General features: G+C 43.7%; 1 protein-coding gene across 7 annotated transcripts in view; it reads left to right on the plus strand.

Moving 5' to 3' along the window:
• Positions 1–251: 251 nt before the first annotated feature.
• The window catches only part of GAPVD1 (GTPase activating protein and VPS9 domains 1), a 107,875-nt gene continuing 81,701 nt past the window's right edge, over positions 252–26,425 (plus strand). For 5 of the 7 annotated variants that reach the window (XM_010365865.2, XM_010365868.2, XM_010365867.2 and 2 more), the window contains exons 1-2: positions 252–393; positions 9,135–9,184. The gene's annotated coding sequence lies outside the window, so the exon portion shown is untranslated. Of the gene's footprint in view, positions 395–9,134; positions 9,185–26,425 lie in introns of all 7 variants that reach the window. The other 2 variants (XM_030919645.1, XM_010365870.2) reach the window with 2 other exon arrangements.

The raw sequence follows: 26,425 nt of genomic DNA on the forward strand, positions 1-26,425 counted from the left end.
TTTTGCTTTACACATACTTGCTCAGTCGGATTCTTCACTTCCAGCATTACTGCAGGCGGAAACCAGGGCTCAGGCCTGGTAAACAACCTTCCGGAAGACGATTCCGAACCCGGACACCCACGACCGTCTCAGCGGGCAGCTGACCTAGGGCTGCCTAAGGCGGAAGTGGGAGCCCCCGGCCTCCCCGGCGGAACTACCGCTCCCAGGGGCGCCCGCGGCGCCGCGCACGCGCGCTGGCGTGGCGGCAGCGCCGCTGCAGGACGCAGGGAAGCCAACAGGCGAGTGGCGAAGGTGGCAGCGGCGGCGGGGGCAGTCACAGGCGACGGCGACGGCTCCGAGGCCGAGTGGCGGTCCGGCAGAGTCCTCCGTGTCCTCCTCCGCATGAGCCCCTTGGTGAGCGCGCGTCCCGATTTAGCCAGCGCTCGGTGCGCCGCTCCCTGCCTCGCGGCCGGCTTGCTCCGGCCTAGGGCCGCAGCCTGCCTCTGACGGCCGGGCCGCCCGGTCCAACTGACCCCGGGGTCCCGGGACCTTCCCGTCAGTGTCGGGCGAGGTGGGGGTTGGGGGGCACTGGGTTAGGCCCAGGGGAGAAATGTGGCGGCGCGCAGGAGCCAGGGCGGCCTGAGGCTAAGGAGAGGGAGAGACGCGTGGGGGATGGGATGGGGAGGGACTGGGGGACCGCTGGGCGGTCTCGGGTGGGGGGCCAGAGACTGGAGGCCCGGCAGGTAGGGAACTGAGTACAGGAGGCGAGAACGAAATGGAATGCCTTTTCAGTGTCGCTGATAAAGATGTCGTGCTGCGGGGAAGCTTGACAAGCTGGACACACGGGTCTGGGGCAGCCCACCTACCACAGACACTCACCATACTTGGCATCTTTTCTCTTGCTGTCGGAGGTCTGAAAGTGGGGAGCTGTTGGTTGTTTCCATCCCTTTCAACTTCACCTTTTATTGACTGGCAAAATTGTAATGGGTGCTGGCTAGGCAAACCACAGAAGTACACACAGGGTTCTGTGTATAAATGTGCATAAAAACAGGGAGGCATAGTGATAGGTTCAGATGAGAACTAGGTCAAGGGAGGAATCAGTGTTTTTATTTTTAAATTTATGACGAAAATAAGTTCTGAACAGGACTTTGAACTAGAGAGGGGTTTTAAACTGGAGTTCATTGACGGATAGAATTAGAAGGGTCCTTTCACTAGGATGATAAAATGACATCATTATTTTTATTGACTGCTATCTGAAACTTATTATTTCCTCAGTTGTGAATGTGGACAACAAGCCAGAGTAGAATTAGCAACGCTTATGACTTTGTCATCAATAAAAATTACGGATATTTTTGTATCATATTTATGGTTGGAGACAGCTCAGAATATCATTTATGGTTATCACTTCTTTGAATTTCTGGTATTACTAGACCCGCCGTTAAGACCTTGTTATTTAATGTGATAATAAGGCTGTACATATATTATTACCATATTAGTTTGTCGTTTTGCTAATATTTCTGTATAATTGGCTTCCCTTGCAATCACATGTATTTAATTATGCATTTAAAAGAAATCTGAGAACGGGGCCATAGGCTTCACCAGGCTGCCAATGAGGTCCATGCGCTAAAAAGATTAAGAACTTCTGAAATACTTTGGGGGGCTGAGGTGGGCAGATCACTGAGGTCAAGAGATCGAGACCATCCTGGCCAACATGGTGAAACCCCATCTCTACTAAAAATACAAAAATTAGTTGGGTGTGGTGGCCCGTGCCAGTAGTCCCAGCTACTCGGGAGGCTGAGGCAAGAGAATTGCTTGAGCCGGGTAGGTGGAGGTTGCAGTGAGCCGAGATCACGCCACTGCACTCCAGCCTGTGGACAGAGTGAGACTCCGTCTCAAAAACAACAACAAAAACCTCCTGAAATAGAAATAAGTTTTTTTGGATCTATAAGTCTACTTAGAAGAACATCTGAGTCATTGAAGTCAGACAGGATGACAGTGTAGATGAAAGAGAATTTCATAATCAGGGAGGTAAAAGATTTGGATGGGATCAGAGTAGCCTTTTTTTTTTTGGTTTTGAGATGGAGTCTGGCTCCATTGCCCAGGCTGGAGTGCAGTGGCGTGATCTCCGCTCACTGCAACCTCAGCCTCCCGGGTTCAAGCGATTCTCGTGCCTCAGCTTCCTGAGTAGCTGGGACTTCAGGCACACGCCACCACGCCCAGATAATTTTTATATTTTTAGTAGAGGCAAGGTTTCACCATGTTGGTCAGGCTGGTCTCAAAGTCCTGCCCTCAGGTGATCTGCCTGCCTCAGACTCCCAGAGTGCTGGGATTACTGATGTGAGCCGCCACGTCCTGCCCAGAGTAGTCATTTTGAAAGAACAAACCATACATATTTCATTCAGGGTAATGGGGAGTGAACAAAATAATTGGAAGAAGAAAGGGAAGTGAGTATGTTGGCCTTTACATTTTTGTATTAAGGCACCTCCCCAGTTCCAAGTGATTGCAGCTCTGTAAGCTCTGATGTTCTGATGTAACCCTGTGAAAAGAAATTTTACTGTTTGCTGGTTTTCTTTAAGTCATGGAGGTGGAATTTTTTTTTTTTTTTTGGCATGGAGTTTCACTCTTGTTGGCCAGGCTGGAGTGCAACGATGTGATCTTGGCTCACTGCAACCTCCGCCTCCTGGATTCAAGCAATTCTCCTGCTTCAGCCTCCTGAGTAGCTGGTATTACAGGAGCGCGCCACCACGCCTGGCTAATTTTTGTATTTTTAGTAGAGACGGGGTTTCGCCATATTGGCCAGGCTAGTCTCAAACTCCTGACTTTGTGATCTGCTCACCTCGGCCTCCCAAAGTGCTGGGATTACGGGCGTGAGCCACCGTGCCCGGCCCTAATTTTTCTATCTTTAAATGAAAAACAGAAGAATCTCTCTTGAAATATATTTTTCGGGCCAGGCATGGTGTTCATGCCTGTAATCCCAGCACTTTGGGAAGCCGAGGTGGGTGGATCGCCTGAGGTCAGGAGTTCGAGACCAGTCTGGCCAACATGGTGAAACCCTGTCTCTACTAAAAATACAAAGATTAGCTGGACATAGTGGCGGGCACCTGTAATCCCAGCTACTTAGGAGGCTGAGGCAGGAGAATTGCTTGAACCCAGTTGGCGGATGTTGCAGTGAGCTGAGATTGTGCCATTGCACTCTAGCCTGGGCTACAAGAGCAAAACTCCGTATCAAAAAAAAAAAAAAAAAAAAAAAGTGCGGGCGTGGTGGCTCATGCCTGTAATCATCCCAGCACTTTGGGAGGCCAAAGTGGGTGGATCACGAGGTCAGGAGTTCAAAACCAACCTGGCCAAGATGGTGAAACCCCATCTCTACTAAAACTACAAAAATTAGCCAGGTGCCTTGGTGGGTGCCTGTAATCCTAGCTACTTGGGAGGCTGAGGCGGGAGAATCGCTTGAACCTGGGTGGCAGAGGTTGCAGTGAGCCGACATCGTGCCACTGGGAGACAGAGTGAGACTCTACCTCAAAAAGAAAAACAAAAACAAAAAACCCAAAAGACATTTTGCTCTTGCTATTAACTTTCTTTTCATGTGTGATAGAAAGTGAACATACTATAGAGTTGAAAAGTTGGTAAGTCATTTTCTTGAAATTCGTTTTCAAATTCTTATTTGCTTCATTTTGGCATTAGCCTTCTCACTGACAAATCTGTCTTAACATTTTCTTCAGACTGTGTGTGGCTTGAAATTTTTACCTGTTTGTAAACAACCTGTCAACATCTTGTAGGAGATTTTTTTTCCCCTCTAAAATAATAGCAATAATAGAAAACCACTTTTTCTGGAAAAAAATGAAGGGGGAGTATGAAAAGGTGGAAAAAACGTTTTATGAAGCAGATAATTGGTACTGGAACTGTTTATGTTGAGTTGAACATACCGTATTGCAAGTCACTGCCTTGGAGAGATCTTCCCTGTCACTTTCTGCGTCCTTACATCACTCTCTTTGTCATTCTTTGTCCTCTTCCCCTTTATTTTCTTTATAGCGTGCTTCTATCTCGTATTATGTCACCTGTACGTATATTTATAGAGTATTTTAATCTTTTTCTTTTCTTCCTTGAATGTTAGCTTCGTGACAATAGAGACTTTGTCTTCACTGCTGTTCCAGAATAGTGGATGGCACACAATAGGTGCTAAGTAAATACTTGCTGATTAAATAAATGAATGGATGAGTTTATAGAAGCCAAGTATTTTATTTCTAAGAATAAAGCACGTTCATTTAAAATCTTGCAAATAGTATTATACATACTAGGTTGAATTTCATCTTATGTTTTTCATCTTACTTTTTTTTTTTTTGAGATGCAGTCTTGCTCACCCAGGCTGGAGTGCAGTGGCACGATCTCAGCTTACTGCAACTTCTGCCTCCCAGGTTCAAGTGATTCTCCTGTCTCAGCCTCCCCAGTAGCTGGGACTACAGGTGCCTGCCACCATACCTGGCTAATTTTTGTGTTTTTAATAGGAACCAGGTTTCACCATGTTGGTCAGGCTGGCTTCGAATCTCCTGACCTCAAGTGATCCACCTGCCTCAGCCCCCCAAAGTGCTGGGATTACAGGAGTGAGCCACCACGCCTGGCCATCTAACATTTTTTTTTTAATACAGAAAATTATTTCCCAGCACTATGTTGTGCTTTTGTGATCATTTGGTTTCATTTGGGGACTAATCATTCTTGGTACATGCTGCCATGTAGGTTTGATTATTCTTCACTTTGTATGATGTAATAAAAGGGAGAATCTGTAGGTGAAGTTCTTGTTTTGCTTAGGTTCTTTTACCTTTTACTGTGTGATCCTAGATTGTTTTATTTCTCCTCATTCTTCTTCCCTTCTTTCTTCCTTCTTTTTTTTTTTTTGAAACAAGGTCTTGCTGCATTGCCTAGGCTGGACTTGAACTCCTGGAGTCAAGTGATCCTCCTGCCTCAGCCTTACCAAGTAGCTAGGACTAGAGGTAGGCACCACCACGCTTGGCGTTGTTTCTTTTTGTTTTCTTTTTTTTTTTTTTGAGAGGGAGTCTCACTTTGTCTCTCAGGCCGGAGTGCAGTGGCATGATCTCGGCTCACTGAAACCTCTGTCTCCTGGGTTCCAGCGATTCTCCTGCCTCAGTCTCCCTCCTGGGCTGGGACTATAGGCAGGTGCCATGATGGCCAGCTAATTTTTGTATTTTTTAGTAGAGATGGGATTTCATCATTTTGGCCAGGCTGGTCTTGAACTCCTGACCTCGTGATCTGCCCGCCTTGGCCCCCCAAAGTGCTGGGATTGCAGGCGTGAGCCACCGTGCCCAGCTGCATTGTTTCTTAATTGCTCTCTTATTCAGTATGTTGAGGGCCACAAATTTTCTTCTGTCAAAATGAAAGCAAAGGAGCTCTAGAAAGCGATATTGGTGCTAGAATTAGCATTGAATTATAATCAGTGTAACTGATTATAGGAAGTGAAAGCCAAAATAAGTGAAAATATGTTTTTCACATCAGATTTATAACAAAAATTTCATGTCTGGGCTGGGTGCAGTGTCTCACACCTGTAATCCCAGCACTTTGGGAGGCTGAGGTGGGCGGATCACCTGAGGTCAAGAGTTTGAGACCAACCTGGCCAACATGGTGAAACCCCATCTCTACTAAAAATATAAAAATTAGCTGGGCGTGGTGGCGCATGTCTGTAATCCCAGCTACTTGGGAGGCTAAGGCAGGAGAATCCCTTAAACCTGGGAGGCTGAGGTTGCGGTGAGCTGAGATCGCACCACTGTACTGCAGCCTGGGCGACAGAGTGAGACTCCACCTCAAAACAACAACAACAAAAAATTTCATGTCTGACGATATCAAATATTGGTGAAGATGTGGCAAAGATGGTAATTTTGGAAACTACTGGCCAGGCGTGGTAGCTCCTGCCTGTAATTTTAGCACTTTTGGAGGTTGAGGGCCACTTGAGACCTTGAACTAGGGAGTTCAAGAACAGCCTGGGCAACAAAGTGAGACCCCCATCTTTATTAAAAAGTAAAAAATTTATAAAAAATTAAAAAAAAAAAAGAAACTGCTCCGGTTACTGTTGGGAGGAGGAAAAAAAACTGTTGGTTGAGCGTAAACTGGTACCGCTGCTTTTGGAGACAGTATTTGCAGCAATACTGTCAAGTAAAGTTGAAAATAGGCATACTCTATAATTTCATGTCTATAAGGGAATACGAATGGGAGGTAGTGGCAAAGGGGATGATACATATTTTTTTTTTTTTTTTAATTTTTCAGACGGGGTGTCACTCTGTCGCCCAGGCTGGAATGCCGTGGCATGAGGTCGGCTTACTGCAAGCTCCACCTCCTGGGTTCACGCCATTCTCCTGCCTCAGCCTCCTGAGTAGCTGGGACTACAGGCGTCCGCCACCAAGCCTAGCTAATTTCATGTATTTTTTAGTAGAGACAGGGTTTCACCATGTTGGCCAGGATGGTCTTGATCTCCTGACCTCATGAACCGCCCGCCTCGGCCTCTCAAAGTGCTGGGATTACAGGCGTGGCCACCGCACCCAGCCCGATAGCTATAATTGTTTTTTTGAGACTAGACACAACTGTGACAATTAACAGTTAATTCTGGGAGGCAGAATATACGTGCTAAATTATTATTTGTATCTTTCCCTATTTTCTGCTGTTTTGTTTTTTTCTTTTTGTTTGTTTTTTGAGATAGAGTCTTGCTCTGTTGTCCAGGCTGGAGTGCAGTGGCGCCATCTCAAGTCACTGCGACTTCCCCCTCCTGGGTTCAAGAGATTCTCCTGCCTCAGCCTCCTGAGTAGCTGGTACTACGGGCATGTGTCACCACACCTGACTAGTTTTTTGTATTTTTAGTAGAGATGGGGTTTCACCATGTTGGCAAGCCTGGTCTTGAACTCCTGGCCTAAAGTGATCCGCCTGCCTTGGCCTCCCAAAGGGCTGGGGTTACAGGCATGAGCCACTGAACCCGGCAGGTTTTGTTTTTTTGTAATCCATAACTTTTAAATATTATTTTTGCAACTCTTTGAAAAAATTGTAAGCCTACAGAAGAGTTGTTCAGCAAGCATTCATATATCCTTCACCTAGATTTGCTGTTAACATTTTGCCATGTTTACTTTATACATCGAAGATGCACATTTTACTTTGGGAATCCGAGATGGGCAGATTACTTGAGCCTAGGAATTTGAATTTTGAGACAAGGTCTTGCTCTGTTGTCTAGGCTGGAGTTCAGTTGCACTATCAGGGATCATTGCAGCCTTGACATCCTGGGCTCAAGCGATCCTCCCACTTCAGCCTCCTGAGTAGGTTGGGATGCGCCACCACACCCGGTTAATTAATTGTTGTAATTTTTATTTTTTGAGATAGAGTTTTGCTCTAGTTACCCAGGCTGGAGTACAATGGCACAATCTCAACTCATCGCAGTTTCCACCTGCTGTGTTCAAGCGATTCTCCTGCCTCATCCTCCCGAGTTGCTGGGATTACAGGCATGTGCCACCATGCCCAGCTAATTTTGTATTTTTAGTAGAGATGGGGTTTCACCATGTTGATCAGGCTGGTCTTGAACTCCTGACCTCAGGTGAACTGCCCACCTTGGCCTCCCAAAGTGCTGGGCTTAGAGGGGTGAGCTACCACGCCCAGCCAATTAAAAAAAAAATTTTTTTTTTTTATTACTGGTGAGACAGGATCTCCCTATGTTCCCCAGGCTGGTCTCGAACTCCTGGGCTCAAGCAATCCTCCCAGCTTGGCCTCCCAAAGCTTTGGGATTACAGGTGTGAGCCACTATGCCTAGCTGCTAGACTTTAAAATAAACTTTATTTGGCCAGGCGCAGTGGCTCATACCTGTGATCCCTGCACTTTGGGAGACTGAGGCGGGTGAATCACCTGAGGTCAGGAGTTTGACACCAGCCTGGCCAACATGATGAAATCCCGTCTCTACTAAAAATACAAAAAATTGTCCGGGCGCGGTGGCTCACGCCTGTAATCCCAACACTTTGGGAGGCCGAGGCAGGCGGATCACGAGGTCAGTAGATCGAGACCATCCTGGCTAACACTGTGAAACCCCGTCTCTACTAAAAATACAAAAAATTAGCTGAGCGTGGTGGCAGGCGCCTGTAGTCCCAGCTACTGGGGAGGCTGAGACAGAAGAATGGCGTGAGCCCAGGAGGCGGAGCTTGCAGTGAGCTGACGTTACGCCACTGCACTCCAGCCTGGGCAACAGAGCAAGACTCCGTCTCAAAGAAAAAAAAAAAATAGCTGGGCGTGGTGGCTCGCGCGTGTAATCCCAGCTACTCAGGAGGCTGAGGCAGGAGAATCGCTTGAACCTAGAGTTGCAATGAGCCGAGATCAACGCCACTGCACTCCAGCCTGGGCAACAAGAGCAAAACTCAGTCTCCAAAAAAGAAAAAAAAAGACAAAAAACCCCAAGAACTTTATTCTTTTGGTGCTTTCTTAGCCACCGTCACAGCGTTGTCACGTCTCACTTTACCCAGCTGGCTCCACTGAGGGTTTGTGAGCTGCTCTCCAGTGATGGCACATAGTTCTTATTACCTTACAAGGTGACACTACCTGATCATGGCATTCTGGAAGTTGTGACAATATGTACTGATCTTTTGTTGGTGCAACTAACAATATAAAACTTGCTGCTCTGTAAATGTATGCTTCAGTTTAATTAGTTTATTTGGAATAATTACCCCTAATATTAATTTTTGTTTTGGTTTAGGGACAAGGTCTTGGTCTGTCATGCAGGCTGGAGTGCAGTGGTGCGATCACAGCTCACTGCAGCCTCCATCTCCCTGACTCAAGAGATTCCCCTGCCTCAGCCTTCCCAGTAGCTGGGACCACAGGCACATGACGCCATGCTTGGCTAATTTTTGTATTTTGTATTTTATTTTTGTTTGACCAGACGAGTTTTAAATACAAGTTTTGTATTTTTTGTAGAGGTAGGGTTTTGCCATATTGCCCACACTGGTCTCGAACTCCTGAGTTCAAGTAATTCATCTGCCTCGGCCTCCCAAACTACTGGGATTACAGGCATGAGCCACTGCGCCCAGCCACTCATAATGTTTGTAGATAGTTTAATAGCGAAAGTAGGTACATTCCAGTGGTAACACATTCAGTTTATTATTTTTTCCTTTTTTTTTTTTCTTTAGGGGTAAGTGTACTGGAGGGAGTTGGTCATGACATTCTAGGAATCTCAAAGGTAAAGTACGATTTAAAAATAATTTTTTAAATAATTAATTTTTTTAAGTTTGCATACAGCTCCAGGTTTTTAATTTTTATATAAGTGGAATCTTTTTTTTTTTTTTGAGACATATTCTCACTCTGTTGTCAGAGTCCAGTGGTGCCATTATAGTTCACTGCAGCCTCAAACTCCTGGCCTGAACAGGGTGATCCTCCTGCCTCAGCCTCCTGAGTAGCTGGGAATATAGGAGCGTGCTACTTTGCCCAGCTCTGTCCTTCTTATTTGCTTTGGACAGACTAGTACTTGAAAAAATAATTTTCAAATGTTTAGTTGAGTATTTTTTTTCCTTCAACTTTTTGGAGGCTGTTTTTTTGTCATACACATCTCTTTCTCTGGAGTTAATTTTCAGTTATGTATGTTTTACACTTGAACTGCCTAAACTTGTGTTTGCATAGAATTATTTTCAACTTTAACTCCTTAAGTAATCCTTTTCAAGATATTTTAGGTTTTTTTTTTTTTGAGTTGGAGTCTCTCTGTGTCGCCCAGGCTGGAGTGCAGTGACGCCATCTCAGCTCACTGAGCCTCAGCCTCCCAAGTAGCTGGGATTACAGGTGCCACCATGCCCTGCTAATTTTTTGTATTTTTAATAGAGACAAGGTTTCACCATGTTGGCTAGGCTGGTCTTGAACTTCTGACCTCTAGTGATCTGCCCGCCTCAGCCTCCTGCAGTGCTGGGATTACAGGCATGAGCCACCGTGCCTGGCTTTTTTTTTTTTTTTTTTTTTGAGACAGAGTCTTGCTCTGTTGCCCAGGCTGGAGTACAGTGGCGTCGTCTCTGCTTACTGCAACCTCTGCCTTCCAGGTTCAAGTGATTCTCCTGCCTCAGCCTCCCTGGTAGCTGGGATTACAGGTGCCCGCCACCACATCTGGCTAATGTTTTGTATTTTTAGTAGAGACGGGGTTTCACCATGTTGGCCAGGCTGGTCTCAAACTCCTGATCTCAAGTGATCTGCCCTACTCAGCCTCCGGAAGTGCTGGACTAGGCTCAAGGCACCATGCCTGGCCAGATGTTTTAATTTGTAAAGGAACTAGGACCAAGAATTTTGTACTGTATACACATTTTAGAATAAGTTTTAGGCACCTAGCTGTTTGATTTCTGGTAACTAAGATTATAGTCAGTTAAACTTTACTGCTGGCCAGGCACAGTGGCTCATGCCTGTAATCCTAGCACTTTGGGAGGCCGAGGCGGGTGGATCACTTGAGGTCAGGAGTTTGAGTCCAGCCTGGCCAACATGGAGAAACCCTGTCTTTACTAACATTACAAAAATTAGCTGGGCGTGGTGGCACACACCTGTAGTCCCAGCTACTTGGGAGGCTGAGGCAGGAGAATTGCTTGAACCTGGGAGGCAGAGTTTGCAGTGAGCCGAGATTGTGCCCCTGCACTCCAGCCTGGGTGACAGAGCGAGAGTCCGTCTCAAAAAAACAAAACAAAAAAATCTTTCCTTCTTTATGCTTACCTATATTTTCTAATTTTTCTGAATATGTTTCAATATGTATTATGATTTTGTAAAAGCATTTCAGAAAGGTGGTTATTTTTTGTTTCAAAGCTGAAACCCAGTTTAAAACTCGGTAATACAGTGGTCAGAGGAAGTGGTGAATATCTTGATACTTCAGTTTCTAATATTTAATATATATATAAATGAATGGTTGAGGCTGGGCGCAGTGGCTCGCGCCTGTAATCCCAGCACTTTGGGAGGCCAAGGCTCATGGATCACCTGAAGTCGGGAGTTTGAGACCAGCCTGACCAACATGGAGAAACCCTATCTCTAGTAAAAGTACAAAATTAGCCAGGCGTAGTGGTGCATGCCTGTAATCCCAGCTACTCAGGAGGCTGAGGCAGGAGAATCTCTTGAACCTGGGAGGCGGAGGTTGCCATGAGCTGAGATGGTGCCATTGCATTCCATTGCACTCCAGCCTGGGCAACAAGTGTGAAACTCCATCTCAAAAAAAAAAAAAAAACAGAATGGTTGAGTGAAGGACTTAATAGACTTCATAGGGGTTTCTATAATTTTTTTTTTTTTTTTTGAGTTTGAAGATGAAGCAGATACCTGGTAAGTGCTTGTGTCTGAAAGAAAAGTATAAAAGTATAAATTTAGTTCTAATACTCTGTGTGTGTGTGTGTAGCCAAAATTATGTTTTTATATACCTTTTTTGTAAGCCATTTAAAAAATACAGGCTTTAAACATACTCTTGTAAGTGTATAAACAGATACTGTGTCTGCTTGCTAATCTAAGATGTCTGTCCAAAAAGGTGCTTGCTTGGTCTTGCTCCCTTATAATGCCAGTACACCCATGCTGGAGACTAGTAGAAGGCATGTTGTCAAACGTGTTTAGTTCTTTTTTTTTTTCCTTACCAATTTATGTGTTATTTATTTTCTGTGAATCTTTGGAAAGATTAAACCCACATGGTTCTTCTATCGGAAAAAAAAACAAAAAAATTAGTCAAGGCATATTAGCCTTTTTCCTTTCTCCTAGGATCAGAGTGTAGTATTATCCTGCCAGACAATCTTAATTTTGATGAAATACTTTTATTTTTCGGACTTAGATTAACTTATTTTTTTATTTTTTATTTTTTGAGACGGACTCTTGCTCTGTTGCCCAGGCTGGAGTGCAGTGACGCGATCTCGACTCACTGCAACCTCTGCCTCCCAGGTTCAAGTGGTTCTCCTGCCTCAGCCTCCTGAGTAGCTGAGACTACAGGCACCCACCGCCACACCTGGCTAATTTTTGTATTTTTAGTAGAGACGTTATTTCACCGTGTTAGCCATGCTAGTCTTGAACTCCCGACCTCAAGCGATCCACCTGCCTCAGTGCTGGGATTATGGGCATGAGCCATCACACCTGGCCCTCCTTTCACTTTCTAATGCGGAATTCTAATCTATCCCTTTGTTTTACTTGTGTTATTTATATTTACTTACTTCCATTATCTTGACTACTTTACAAAAATGCATTAGGTCCAAAAGTTATTAACACTTAAGGCTGAATTGCCAAATGTTTAAAAATATAGATTTCTGTACCAGAAAAACTTTGCAAAAGCTACATTAATTCTTTTTTGAGATAGAGTTTCGCTCTATCTCCCAGGCTGAAGTGCAGTGGCGTGATCTTGGCTCACTTCAATCTCTGCTGCCCGGGTTCAAGCGATTCTCCTGCCTCAACCACCCGAGTAGCTGGGATTACAGGTGCCTGCCACCGTGCCTGGCTAATTTCTGTATTTTTAGTAGAGAAGGGGTTTCACCATCTTGGCCAGGCTGCTCTTGAACACCAGACCTCATGACCCACCCGCCTCGGCCTCCCAAAGTGCTGGGATTACAAGCGTGAGCCACCGCGCTCAGCCAAAAATACATTAATTCTTTATGCAGAAATTATTTCATGTTTACTAACTTCTTTGGAACCCAAGGAATCTAACTTTGACTCCTCTAAAACAAAGTCCTTTTAATACCTAACTATTCCAGGTTGTGATAGGCCAACTTGGATTCTGACAAAGTAACTTATTATTGAGGCCTCTCTATGAATAAGTTTCTGTTCCTTAATTTGAAAACATTACCATGATAATGTAATGGTAATAGCTGACTTTTATTGGATTCATTCTCTTTTTCTTAGGCATTATGCACATTATTTGAAATTATGAATTCCATAATTGTATAGAGACAATGATTGATTTCTTTTTGAAAAGCTATTTTAACAAACTGGATAATGGTGACTAGGAGGTTTCTTTTGGGTAAAACCACAGTAATGATAGTAATGCTGTTTGAAGTTTGATAATGAATATGTGTAATTTTTATGAAACATCATTCTGGTAAATGTGATGAAATATACATGACAACCCTCTGTTTACATGCTTTCTTTAATTTTGAGGGTGGACTCTTGAATCTTGAAACAGGCTTTACCAGTATTACAGCTCAGCAAAAATGCAGCTGAGGCTCAAAGTTCTCTTTCTGCTCCTTCATTCGGTTGTTTTGTATACCCACTGTATTTATGGAAACAGCTAAGTCCATCCAGGGGACCAAAGCTTCCTCAAAGCATGGGGGTTGTGAAAACTTCCTCTCATAAGTTTACAGTGTTCTAAGGATTTTAGATTGTTTTAGTTACTTGGTTTATCTTGATCTCCAGATTTGTATATATCTTACTGAGTTGTCATTAGAGATTGTTAAATTAGATTTGGTGGTATTTAATTTCACACTCATACAATTAATGGAGGTGTATCTAATTGTGAAAGTTCCAGATAGGCACCTATTTCTAGATTGGTTGGATACTTCTATGTTATTTGTTTCCTCTGGGAAATAATGGGGTATAATTTTAATGCCATTGCAGTTCTGCTTATTAGTGTGTAGCTTGTTATTGTTGAACTATGTCTTCTTTTGAAGTTAAGTACTATGCCCTTTTTGTGGCATTTGAAAATTTTCTCACTTTTACAGAATTTGTCTTGAGTGTTTCAGTAATTGGATTAGTAGATCTTCAGCAGGGAAGAGCTTGGTGTCAAGTTTCTATTGTTTTTCTTTTCTTTTTTTTTTTTTAATTCTTCAGCTAAGACTGCTGAAGAGGTGATTTATTGTATGGGTATTATACTTGGCTACAAGTAAACACAGAAATAGTCCAGAATGTCACAGGTCCAGGGCAGAGGACCAACATGGGCAGTTTTGGTTATGAGCAAGGTGGGTTTCAGGTGATCGGTGATCAGAGGGTGATGAAGTTCTAGATCCATTGAGATAAGCTCTAGACAGTAGCATGCAGTCCCACAACTTGTACCAGCATCCCCAGCGTCTGGCATTCCGTGTTTCTGCTCCTATGGCCTCCACGGTGCAACAAGCTAGCGGTTTACTCGGACCTCTGCCTCATCTTGCTTCTTTTGTGCATTCGCTTCTTCCTCCACTTGGCTCTCATGGTGCAGAGGTTTCCAAGAAAATGGCACTAAGGCTGAGAGTTCTCTTTTTTTTTTTATTACTAAAGTAATAAATATTTATTTTTATTATTTATTATTATTATTATTATTATTATTTTGAGACAACGCTCCGTCACTTGAGCTCAGGAGCCTGCACTTGCCTAGGCTGGAGTGCAGTGGCGCAGTCTCGGCTCACTGCAACCTCTGCCTCCCGGGTTCAAGCGATTCTCCTGCCTCAGCCTCCCAAGTAGCTGTGATTACAGGCACACGCCACCATGTCCGGCTAATTTTTGTATTTTTAATAGAGATGGGGTTTCACCGTGTTGGCGAGCCTGGTCTTGAACTCCTGACCTAAAGTGATATGCCTGCCTCAGCCTCCCAAAGTGTTGGAATTGCAGGTTTGAGCCACCATCCCTGGCCTGTTCTTTGTTTTTTAAAAAAACCTAAAAACACTGGGAAAAAAATGAAGGGTTTTCTTTCTCACATATGCATGCACTTACTATTTGATTTGAATTATTTTCCCCCAAATTATAGTTAACATTATATATAATTGTTAAGTGCTTTATACATTTTTTTTTTTGAGATGGAGTTTCGCTGTCATTGCCCAGGTGGAGTGCAATGGTACAATCTTGGCTCACCGCAACCTCTGCCTCCTGGGTTCAAGTGATTCTCCTGCCTCAGCCTCCTGAGTAGCTGGGATTACAGGCAGGCACCACCATGCCTGGCTAATTTTGTGTTTTTAGTAGAAACGGGTTTCTCTATGTTGGTCAGGCTGGTCTCGAACTCCCAACCTAAGGTAATCCACCCACCTTGGCCTCCCAAAATGCTGGGATTATAGGTGTGAGCCACTGCACCTGGCTGCTGTATTCATTTTAATTCATTTAACTTTCAAAACCCTGTGAACATACCCTATAAAGTAGGCTCTGGTATATGTATTTGCAGATGAAGAAACTGAATCATAGAGAAGTAAAGTAACTAGACAAAGATTGCACAGCCAGGGAGTGGCGAACCTGAGACTTGAGCCCAGGTACTCTTGTTCCAGGGTTTAACTCTTAGACTGCCTCTGGGATCTTACCATGCATATTGTTCTGCAGTTTGCTCTTTTCACTTAATGATGTCTGATGGACATCTTTGTTGTTGTTGTTGTTTTAATTTTTTTCAATTTTTAAATTAAAAAATTCTTTTTGAGACATCTTGTCACCCAGGCTAGAATGCAATGGTGTGATCTCAGCTCACTGCAACCTTTGCCTCCTGGCTTCAAGTGATTCTTCTGCCTCAGCCTCCCAAGTTCCTTGGATTACAGGCGCCTGCCACCATGCCCGGCTAATTTTTTTTTTTGGAGATGGAGTCTGGGTCTGTTGCCCAGGCTGGAGTCCAGTGGCAGAATCTCGGCTTACCTCAACCTCCGCCTCCTGGATTCAGGTAATTCTTCTACTTCAGCCTCCTGAGTAGCTGGGACTACAGGTGCACGCCACCATACCCAGCTAATTTTTGTATTTTTAGTAGAGACAGGGTTTTACCATATTGGCCAGGCTGGTCTCAAACCCCCAACCTCGTGATCCGCCCGTCTTGGCCTCCCAAAGTGCTGGGATTACAGGCGTGAGTCACCACTCGCAGCCTAATTTTTGTATTTTTAGTAGAGACAGGGTTTCACTTTGTTGGCCAGGCTGGTCTTGAACTCCTGACCTCAGGTGATCCGCCCGCCTCGGCCTCCCAAAGTGCTGGGATTACAGGCGTGAGCCATCAAGCCCAGCCCAAATTGTTTATTTTTTTGATGGACATCTTTCTACATGGTTTGAGTGTGCCATTACTTATTTAACTTAATGCCTTTCAAACTTAATCTTGTTGCCAAACATGGTGAATCATGCTTGTAGTCCCAGCACTTTGGGAGACCGAGGTGGGTAGATTGCTTGAGCCCAGGAGTTTGAGGCCAGCTTGGCCGACATGGCAAAACCCTGTTTCTACAAAAAATACAAAAGTTAGTTGGGCACAGTGGCGCATGCCTGTAGTCCCAGCTGCTTGGAGGGAGGCACAGCAGGTAGGAGGATCACCTGAGCCCGAGGAGGTTGAGGTTGCAGTAAGCTGTGATCTAGCCACTGCACTCTAGCCTGGGGGACAGAGTGAGACCCTGTCTCAAAAGAAAAAATAAAAAGACAAAGTTAATCTTGTTTAACATTGCTGATTTCATTAGTAATGATTTCAAGTTATGTAAAAAGTCAAGGTTTTTGAATTGGAATAGTGATGAAACATTAGTATTTCCTAAATAATGCATATTAGCTATTCACATGTATTGATATTGTCTCAGTTGAGTTGTATAATAAAATCTGAGCTTAACCCACAAACCATTTATTATGAATGAATTTAATTATTTTTGTGGTTATTCTGTCTTCTTTAGCTCTGGAAAATTAGTATATTGAGGGTAAAATCAATAATCTGTTTGAATTTCATTTGTTTACTTTTGACATCTTCCGGAATTCTGGTGTCATCACAAGAAGTCTGTTGTAGTGTTGATTTGAACTGTGAGTACTATCTGGCATTATATTACCTGTATTTTCAAAGTAATTTGCCTTTCAATTCCTTGTACTTGTGCCAGGCAGGGTTAGTTGGTAGTAAGTCCATTCTTTTTTCTACAGTGTTTCACTCTTGCTTCAAATATACCAACTATTTTGTAGGCCATAGTTCAAAACAAAACAAAACAAACAAAAAACCAAATATACCGACTAAAGATAGTAAAGTATCACTTGTTTCAGATTTTTTCTCATTAATATTTACTGCCCAATTTCAAAGAAATATCTTTCCAGTCGTTGGTAAAAATGTTACATTTGTAATCTCAGCAGTTTGGGAGGCCAAGGCAGGCGATCATTTCAGCTCAGGAGTTTGAGACCAGCCTGAGCAACATAGCGAAACCCCATCTCTACAAAAAATACAAAAATTAGCTGGGCATGATGGTGTATGCCTGTAGTCCCAGCTACTCAGGATGCTGAGGCAGGAGAATTGCTTGAGCCCAGGAGGCGGAGGTTGCAGTGAGCCGAGAGCGCACCATTGCACTCCAGCCTGGAGAACAGAGTGAGACCCTGTCCCAAAACACACAAATTTCAGATATGCTCATTGGAATGTGAGAAGATATTTTCAACTAAATTTAGTTGCAGGCTTTTTTGTTTTGTTTTGAGACAGGGCCTCGCTCTTGCCTGGGATGAAGAGTGGTGGGGCCATTACAGCTCACAGCAGCCTCAAACTCCTGGGCTCAAGCAGTGTTCTCATGTCAGCCTCCTGAGTACCTAGGACTACAGGCACGTGCCACCACATCTTGCTAATTTTCTAAATTTTTTTTCATAAATACGGAGTCTCCCTATGTTGCCCAGGCTGGTCTTTTGAATTCCTGGCCTCAGGCGATCTTCCCACTTCGGCCTCCCAAAGTGCTGTGATTACAGGTGTGAGCTACCATGCCCAGCCTTAATTACAGTTTTCTAATAATGTTTTCTAATAATTTTGGCAGCTTGACTGATTCCTAATTGGAGCATTGCTCTTTATCAGCCGGTCATTTTTAAAAGTAATTATAAATTCAAACATTCAGCAGCTGCTAAATGCCAGTCACTGTGCTAAGTAGTGGGGATACTGGGATGACAATGTCCCTACTTCAGGGAACTTGGAGTTTTGTTGTAAAAACAGCATTTTGTTGCAAACAATACAAAATGCTGCGGGAGAGTTGAACCCAAATGAGGAAATATCTGAGTCAAGGTACTGTACTTGGTTTGAGCTGTACCCTGATACCTAAGTGTGATTTAACTGGCCAAGGAAAGGAGTAGACAGAAGGCTCTAAACAGAGAATGTATAGCAGTGTAGTTCGTGAAAACTAGTATAAATTGTCACTGGAAAGTCATGTATCCCTAATATATTGTGTATCCTTCATTATCCCTAAGGTAATGTGCCCCCCGTCAAGATCAGACCTTGCCTATCTTGTTCATCAGTGCTTAGCACATAGGTTGTATTTAATAATTAACATTTGTTGAATGAATGAGTGAAGGAAGTGTGTTAAATAAAGCATACTGTGCTTGTCTGTTCTTTTGTTTTGAGTCAGGGTCTTGCTTTGTCTCCCAGGCTGGAGTGCAGCTCACTGCAGCTTTGACCTCCCAGGCTCAAGCAATCCTCCTACCTCAGCCTCCCAAGTATCTGGGACTCCAGGTGCATGCCACACCCGGCTAATTTTTTAATTTCTTTATAGAGACAAAGTCTCACTATGTTGCCCAGGCTGGTCTTGAACTACAGTGCTCAAGTGATCCTCCTGCCTCAGCCTCCCAAAGTGTTGGGATTATAAACGTGAGCCATAGTACCTGAACTTTTCAATTTTTTGGAACAAGAATGAACTCATTATTTTAGTATATTATTAATGCCTGACAATTTTTAGATCATGTAATTTCACAAAACGTAAAATGAGCAAGAAACTGCTCTTGCACTGAAGGGGGTAAGTCGTGTAAGGAGAAGTAAATGTAAACAAATCGTCGTGATTCAACATGATATTTGTAAAAAATATTTGCAAGAGACACTCATCTATTGTATGGATTGGTTAAGTCCCTGAAAAGTGGTGGATAATTAAAATGCTCACATTAGGCCAGGTGTGGTGGCTTATGGCTGTAATCCCAGCACTTTGGGAGGCCTAGTCGGGCAGATCACCTGAGGCTAGGAGTTTGAGACCAGCCTGGCCAACATGGTGAAACCCTGTCTCTACAAAAAATACAAAAATTAGCCGGATGTGGTGGCAGGTGCCGGTGATCCCAGGTAGTTGGGAGGCTGAGGCAGGAGAATAACTTGAACCTGGGAGGCAAAGGTTGCAGTGAGCCAAGATCATGCCACTGCACTCCAACCTGGGCAAAAGAGTGAGACTCCATCTCAAAATCAATCAATCAATCAATAAAGTGTTCACATTAGGCCAGGCAAGGTGGCTCATGCCTGTAATCCCAGCACTTTGGGAGACTGAGGCAGGCAGATTGCTTGAGCTCAGAAGTTCGAGACGAGTCTGGGCAACATGGTGAAACCTCATCTCTACACAAAATACAAAAATTAGCTGGGTGTGGTGGTGCATGATTGTAGTCCCAGCTGCTTGGGAGGCTGAAGTGGGAAGATTGCTTGAACTTGGGACATCAAGGCTGCAGTGAGCCATTATCATGCCACTGTACTCCAGCCTGGGTGACAGAGCAAGATGCTGTCTGGGGAAAAAAACAAACAAACAAAAAGCTCACATTGATAAAATGCAAGAGATAACATTATATCAGGTTATTTAAAAAGTGGCAATCATGACTGGGCGCAGTGGCTCATGCCTATAATCCTAGCACTTTGGGAGGCCAAGGCAGGTGGATCACCTGAGGTCAGGAGTTCGAGACCAGCCTGGCCAATATGATGAAAGCCCATCTCTACTAAAAATACAAAAATTAGCTAAGTGTGGTGGTGTGCACCTGTAATCCCAGCTAGCTGAGAAGCTGCAGCAGGGGAATCACTGGAACCTGGGAGGCAGAGGCTGCAGTGAGCCAAGATTACACCACTGTACTCCAGTCTGGGCAACAGAGCAAGACTCATCTAAAAAAAAAAAAGACAGTCATGTCCTCTTTTGCCCTATTACATTAATGTGACTATTACATAAGGAAGGTCAGGCGCAATGGCTCATGCCTGCAATCCCAGCACCTTGGGAGGCTGAGGTGGGTGGATCACTTGAGATCAGGAGTTCGAGACCAGCCTGGCCGAATGGTGAAACCCTGTCTCTACAAAAATACAAACAACTTAGCTGGGTGTGGTGACACTAGCCTGTAATCCCAGCTACTATGGAGGCTGAGACGGGAGAATCACTTGAACCCAGGAGGTGGAGGTTGCAGTAAGCTGAGATCATGCCATTGTACTCCAGCCTAGGTGACAGAGTGAGACTTTATCTCGAAAAAAAAAAAAATTAAATTTAATTTAAAAAAACATTATGAGGAAAAGTATGTGCACAATAAAAAAACAGTTCTGCCAAAGTGTAGGCATCAGTATATAAAAATCTTTCACATACGTAATCCTCAGGTAACATCATGATTTTTCCCAAATGTGCTTACTATTTGAACTATTATTTATTCAATGACTTTTTTTTTGAGACAGAGTCTTGCTGCGACGTTCAGGCTGGAGTACAATGGCGAGATCTTGGCTCACTGCAACCTATGCTTCCTGGGTTCAAGCTATTCTTCTGCCTCAGCCTCCTGAGTAGTTGGGTTTACAGGCATGTGCCACCACGCCTGGCTCATTTTTGTATTTTTAGTAGAGACGGGGTTTTGCCATGGTGTCAGGCTGATCTTGAACTCCCAACCTCAGGTGATCCACTCACCTTGGCCTTACAAAGTGCTGGGATTACAGGCGTGAGCCACTGCACTGGCCAAAACATAGTTATTACAACGATTTCAGGAATGTTATATAGAATAAATTAGAAGAACCGGGCACGGTGGCTCACATCTGTAATCCCAGCACTTTGGGAGGTCGAGGCGGGCGGATCACCTGAGGTCAGGAGTTCAAGACCAGCCTGACCAACATGGAGAAACCCTGTCTCTACTAAAAATACAAAATCAGTTGGGCGTGGTAGTGCATGCCTGTAATCCCAGCTACTTGGGAGGCTAAGGCAGGAGAATCACTTGAACCCAGGAGGTGGAGATTGTGGTGAGCCGTGATCACACCATTGCACTCTAGCTTGGGCAACAAGAGCAAAAGTCCATCTCAAAAAAAAAAAAAAAGAATAAATGAGAGGAATAAAGGAGACCAGCCATGAAAAGCCCGTAGTTGGTGTCTAGCACCTGGCAAGCCTGAAATGTGTGGTAGTTATTGTTTTTGTTTCCTAAGCACCCTTATTCTTTACTGCTGATCAATTAAAACTCTTCAAGCTCAACTGTTACTACTCCTAATAGCCTAAAAAAAGATTTGCTATTAGGTGGAAGTCAATATAGAAAGTAGCTTTTCTTAAACCATTCTGGCTAGAAAATATATTTCCTTTGCTTTAGTTGATCAGAAATTAGTGCAAAATGTAATATAGCTATGGAAATTTTTTTTCATGAAGTTTCTGTATTTCATTTGTGATCACAGTGAACTGAAAGAAAAAATACTTTTAGTGTGATAAACACCATAATGTGTTAACAGATGTTAACGGGTTCTGAAACATCATATGGGAGCTGTTCCCTTTTCTAAGCGGTGGTGGTTAGAGATTGTGATAATTACAGTGTTCAAATGCTGCTCTCAAGTTTGTATAATTTTTCTTACTGAAAAAAGTTGCTAAATCAGATACTTGAATTTAGAAGTATATTATTTGTTTAATTTAAAAGGTAGACTTAAATTTTTATTATTTTTGTGGAGACACAGTCTTGCTATATTGTTCAGGCTGGTTATGAACTCCTGGCCTCAAGCAGTCCTCCTGCCTCAGCCTCTCAAAGTGCTGGGATCTCAGGTGGGAGCCACTGTGCCCAACCTAGAATTTATTTTTTAGAACAGTTTTAGCTTTATAGAAGAACTGAGATGATGGTACAGAGACAGCATCAAGATCACGTCTTCCTGTTATTAGCATCTTATATTAGCATGGTACATTTGTTTCAATTATGACAATTCGTTGCAATATCGTGAACTAATATCGATACATTATTATTAAATAAGGTTCATACTTTATTCCAATTTCTTCAGTTTTTATCTAGTGTGCTTTTCCTGTTCAGGATCCCATTCAGCATACTATGTTACATTTAGATGTTATTGTGTAATTTTTAATTAGATCATCTTGAATTAGATACATTCATGTATGTGTGTGGATGAAGCACACACTATTACTCATAATGCTCTTAGATTAAAGATAATTGGCTTTTTTTTTTTTTGGATGGAGTCTCACTCTATCACCCAGTCTGGAGTACAGTGGTGAGATCTCGGCTTACTGCAACCTCTGCCTCCTTCCTGGTTCAAGCGATTCTCCTGCCCCAGCCTCCCAAGTAGCTGGGATTACAGGCACCTGCCACCACACCTGGCTAACTTCTTTAAAATTTTAATTTTAGTGGCTCACGCCTGTAATCCCAACAGTTTAGAAGGCCGAGGTGGGCGGATCACAAGGTCAAGAGATTGAGACCATCCTGGCCAACATGGTGAAACCCCGTCTCTACTAAAAATACAAAAATTAGCTGGGCATGGTGGCGCACGCCTGTAATCCTACTCAGGAGGCTGAGGCAGGAGGATCACTTGAACCTGGGAGGCGGAGCTTGCAGTGAGCCGAGATTGCGCCATTGCACTACAGCCTGTGGGACAGAGCGAGACTCCATCTCAAAAATAAAATAAAATTAAAAAATACATAAATAAAAAGTTTTAATTTTATTTTTAATTTTTAGTAAAAACGGGGTTTCACCGTGTTGGTCAGGCTGGTCTTGAACTCCTGATCTCATGCAATCCGCCCGCCTTGATGTCCCAAAGTGCTGGGATTACATGCATGAGCCACCACTGCCGGCCTGATAGTTGGCTTTTAATTTTACTTTAGTAAGTCTTTTATACATGTAGGTTTCATAATGTTAGCAGGTAGTCTGTTTTACCTCTTTAGTTATGACTTTGGTATTTCCTGCTTACTTTGATGAAAAGGTCATTTTGGTCAATTTTGTTATGTACTGGATATGGCATCTGTCTCGTTGGCCCTAGGAAATGATAAAAAGTTATCCTACCTTTTAGTTGATAAGAATAATGATATCTTACACTGTGCAGCAATTTACACTTTACAGTTATCGTATGGTATACCATCTGAGATAGATAAGGGCATCATCCCAGTTTTGAAGATGAGGAAATAAACTTTGGTGAAGTGCCTAGCCACAAGTCACGTTGCCAATAGGTGTCAGAGTTCAGTCTTAAATTCATGAGATCTTCTGACTCCAGTTTTAGTATTTTTTCGCCTATGCTAATTAAAATAGTCTCTGTTGAAAATAAGAAAGTAGGAAAAGGTCTTTTTTTTACTGACTTTTTAAAATTATCTCTGAAATTATGTGGTTAATAAAGAGGTGATTCATTTGTTTACTTGAATTCTAGCTGTTACTTAGAGTTTATTATTTTTATTTTTTAATTATTTTTTATTATTTATTTATTTATTTATTTTTGAGACGGAGTTTTGCTCTGTTGCCCAGGCTGGAGTGCAATGGCATGATCTCGGCTCAACGCAGCCTCCATCTCCTAAGTTTAAGCAATTCTCCTGCCTCAGCCTTCCGAGTAGCTAGGATTACAGCATGCATCACCACACCTAGCTAATTGTGTATTTTTAGTAGAGACTGGGTTTCATCACATTGGTCAGGCTGGTCTCGAACTCCTGACCTCAGATGATCCACCAACCTCGGCCTCCCAAAGTGCTGGGATTACAGGCGTGAGCCACTGCGCCTAGCTTATTATTTTTATTTTTTAGACAGGGTTGTGCTATGTTGCCCAGGCTGAAGTGCAGTGGCACAGTCTTGGCTCACTGCAACCTTGACCTCTGCGGCTCAAGTGATCCTCCACCTTCAGCCTCTGGAATAGCTGACACCACAGGCGTACATCCCCACACCTGGCTATTTATTATTATTACTTGTAGAGACGGGGTCTCCCTGTATTGCCCGGTCTGGTCCCAAACTCCTGGGCTAAAGTGGTCCTCTCACCTTGGCCTCCCAAAGTGTTGGGATTATGAGTGTGAGACACCACACCTGGCCTTACTTTGAGTTTGAACTGCTAGATACATATCATTAATTTGGGATACCATTAATTAGAAATTCTTAATAGCGAAAACTTGAAATGTGATTCTTATCCCATAAAAAGTTGGAAATATTTTTTTCCTACCCTAGAGACCTTCTCTTTAGTCAGAGGAGTTCATTTAGATATAGTTGTTCACATTTGTAATATATGTATTCTCCCTGAAGCTTTTCTTTTTTTGATATGGAGTCTCGCTCTGTCACCCAGGCTGGAGGGCAGTGGCATGATCTCGGCTCACTGCAGCCTCTGCCTCCTGAGTTCAAGTGATTCTCCTGCCTCAGGCTTCCCAAGTAGCCAGAACTACAGGTGTGCTCCACCATGCCTGGCTAATTTTTTTGTATTTTTAGTAGAGATGGGGTTTTGCCATGTTGGCCAGGCTGGTCTCGAACTCCTGACCTCAAGTGATCCACCTCCCTTGGCCTCCCAAAGTGCTGGGATTACAGGCGTGAGCCACTGGGCCTGGTCAGAACTTTTTTTTTTTTTTTTTGAGATAGAGTGTCACTCTTGACACCCAGGCCGAAGTGCAGTGGTACGATCTCACGTCACTGGAACTTCCACCTCCCAGGTTCAAACAATTCTCCTGCCTTGGCCTCCTAAGCAGCTGGTGGTGCACACCACCATGCCCAGCTAATTTTTTGTATTTTTAGTGGAGATGGAGTTTCACCACGTTGGCCAGGGTGGTCTCGAACTGCTGACCTCATGATCCGTCCCTCTCAGCTTCCCAAAGTGCTGGGATTACAGGTGTGAGCCACTGCGCCTGGCAACTTTTTTTTTTTTTTAAAGAGACAGGGTCTCATTATGTTGCCCAGGCTGTTCTTGAACTCCTGGCCTCAAGTGATCCTCCCTCCTCGGCCTCCCAAAGCACTGACTGACAGGCCTGAGACACCACACCTCTGGCTTCCTTGAGACTTTTAATGTGTAGTCATGGGTCGTTAATAAGAGGGATACATTCTGAGAAATGTGTCATTAGGCAGTGCCATTGTGCAAACATTATAGAGTGTGTTTACACAAACTTAGGTGGCATAGCTCCCTGCTCTCCTAAGCTATATGGCATAGCCTATTTGCTTCTGGGCTACAAACCTGTATAACATGTTACTGTACTGAATACTCTAGGCATTGTAACATAATGGTAAGTGTCTGTGTATCTAAACATAGAAAATGGTACAGTAGGCCGGGCACGGTGGCTCAAGCCTGTAATCCCAGCACTTTGGGAGGCCGAGACGGGTGGATCACGAGGTCAGGAGATCGAGACCATCCTGGCTAACATGGTGAAACCCCGTCTCTACTAAAAAATACAAAAAAAAACTAGCCAGGCGAGGTGGCGGGCGCCTGTAGTCCCAGCTACTCCGGAGGCTGAGGCAGGAGAATGGCATGAACCCGGGAGGCGGAGCTTGCAGTGAGCTGATATCTGGCCACTGCACTCCAGCCCGGGCGACAGAGCAAGACTCCGTCTCAAAAAAAAAAAAAAAAATGATACAGTAAGAATATGGTATAAAAGCACCATTATAATCTCATGGGCCCACTGGAGTTTCACCATGGTTGACTGAAATGTCTTTATGTGGCACATGACTGTGTTTTGTAATTCATAAATTTCACCTTGTCAGGCAGTGCTTGCTCTCTGTGCTTTGCGTTAAAGTGGGTATACTTGCTTATCAGGGGTTGGCAGACTTTTTCTGTGAAGGGCTAGACAGTAAATATTTTGGGCTTGTGGGCCACGTGGACTGTGGAGGACTCTGGCAACTATTCAGCTCTGCCATTGTGGCATGAAAGCAGCCATAGATAATATATAAACAAATGAGTATGGCTTTGTTCCAATACAACTTTTATTTATACAAACAGGCAGCAGGCTAAATTTGGCCTGAAAGTCATATTCTGCTGGCCCCTCCTCTATACCATTATAGAAGGATATAGAAATTCACTCTTGCCACTAAAATCTCCTTACTGTGCTCTCAGTGATAAGTGTTAATAACATGAGTTAAAAAACTTGAACTTCTCAAAATCTGACTAATATGCGTAGGCATAATCTATTTATTTTCTTTTGAGGTGGAGTCTTGCTCTGTCTCCCAAGCTGGAGTGCAGTGGCCCGATCTTGGGTTCAGGTGATTCTCCTGCCCTCCGGGTTCAGATGATTCTCTTGCCTCAGCCTCCTGAATAGCTGGGATTGCAGGCGCCTGCCACCACACCTGGCTGATTTTTCTGTTTTTGGTTAGAGATGGGGTTTTGCCATGTTGGCCAGGCTGGTCTCAATCTCCTGATCTCAGGTGATCCACCTGCCTCGGCCTCCCAAAGTGCTGGGATTACAGGTGTGAACCACTGCACCTGGCCCATCTATTTCGTTTTTATAGAAAATGTGTTAATGCTGTTTAACTTATTTTATTTTATTTATTTTTTGAGACAGGGTCTCATTCTGTTGGTCAGGCTGGAGTGCAGTGGCTCAGTCTTGGCTTACTGCAGCCTTGACCTCCCTGCTCGAGTGATAGTCCCACCTCAGCCTCCTGAGTAGCTGGGACTACAGGCATGTGCGCTCACACTCAGATAAGTTTCGTGTTCTCTGTAGAGACAGGGTTTCGCCATGTTTCCCAGGCT

Source organism: Rhinopithecus roxellana, chromosome 16 (genome assembly GCF_007565055.1).
Source record: "Rhinopithecus roxellana isolate Shanxi Qingling chromosome 16, ASM756505v1, whole genome shotgun sequence".
Lineage (NCBI taxonomy): Eukaryota > Metazoa > Chordata > Mammalia > Primates > Cercopithecidae > Rhinopithecus > Rhinopithecus roxellana.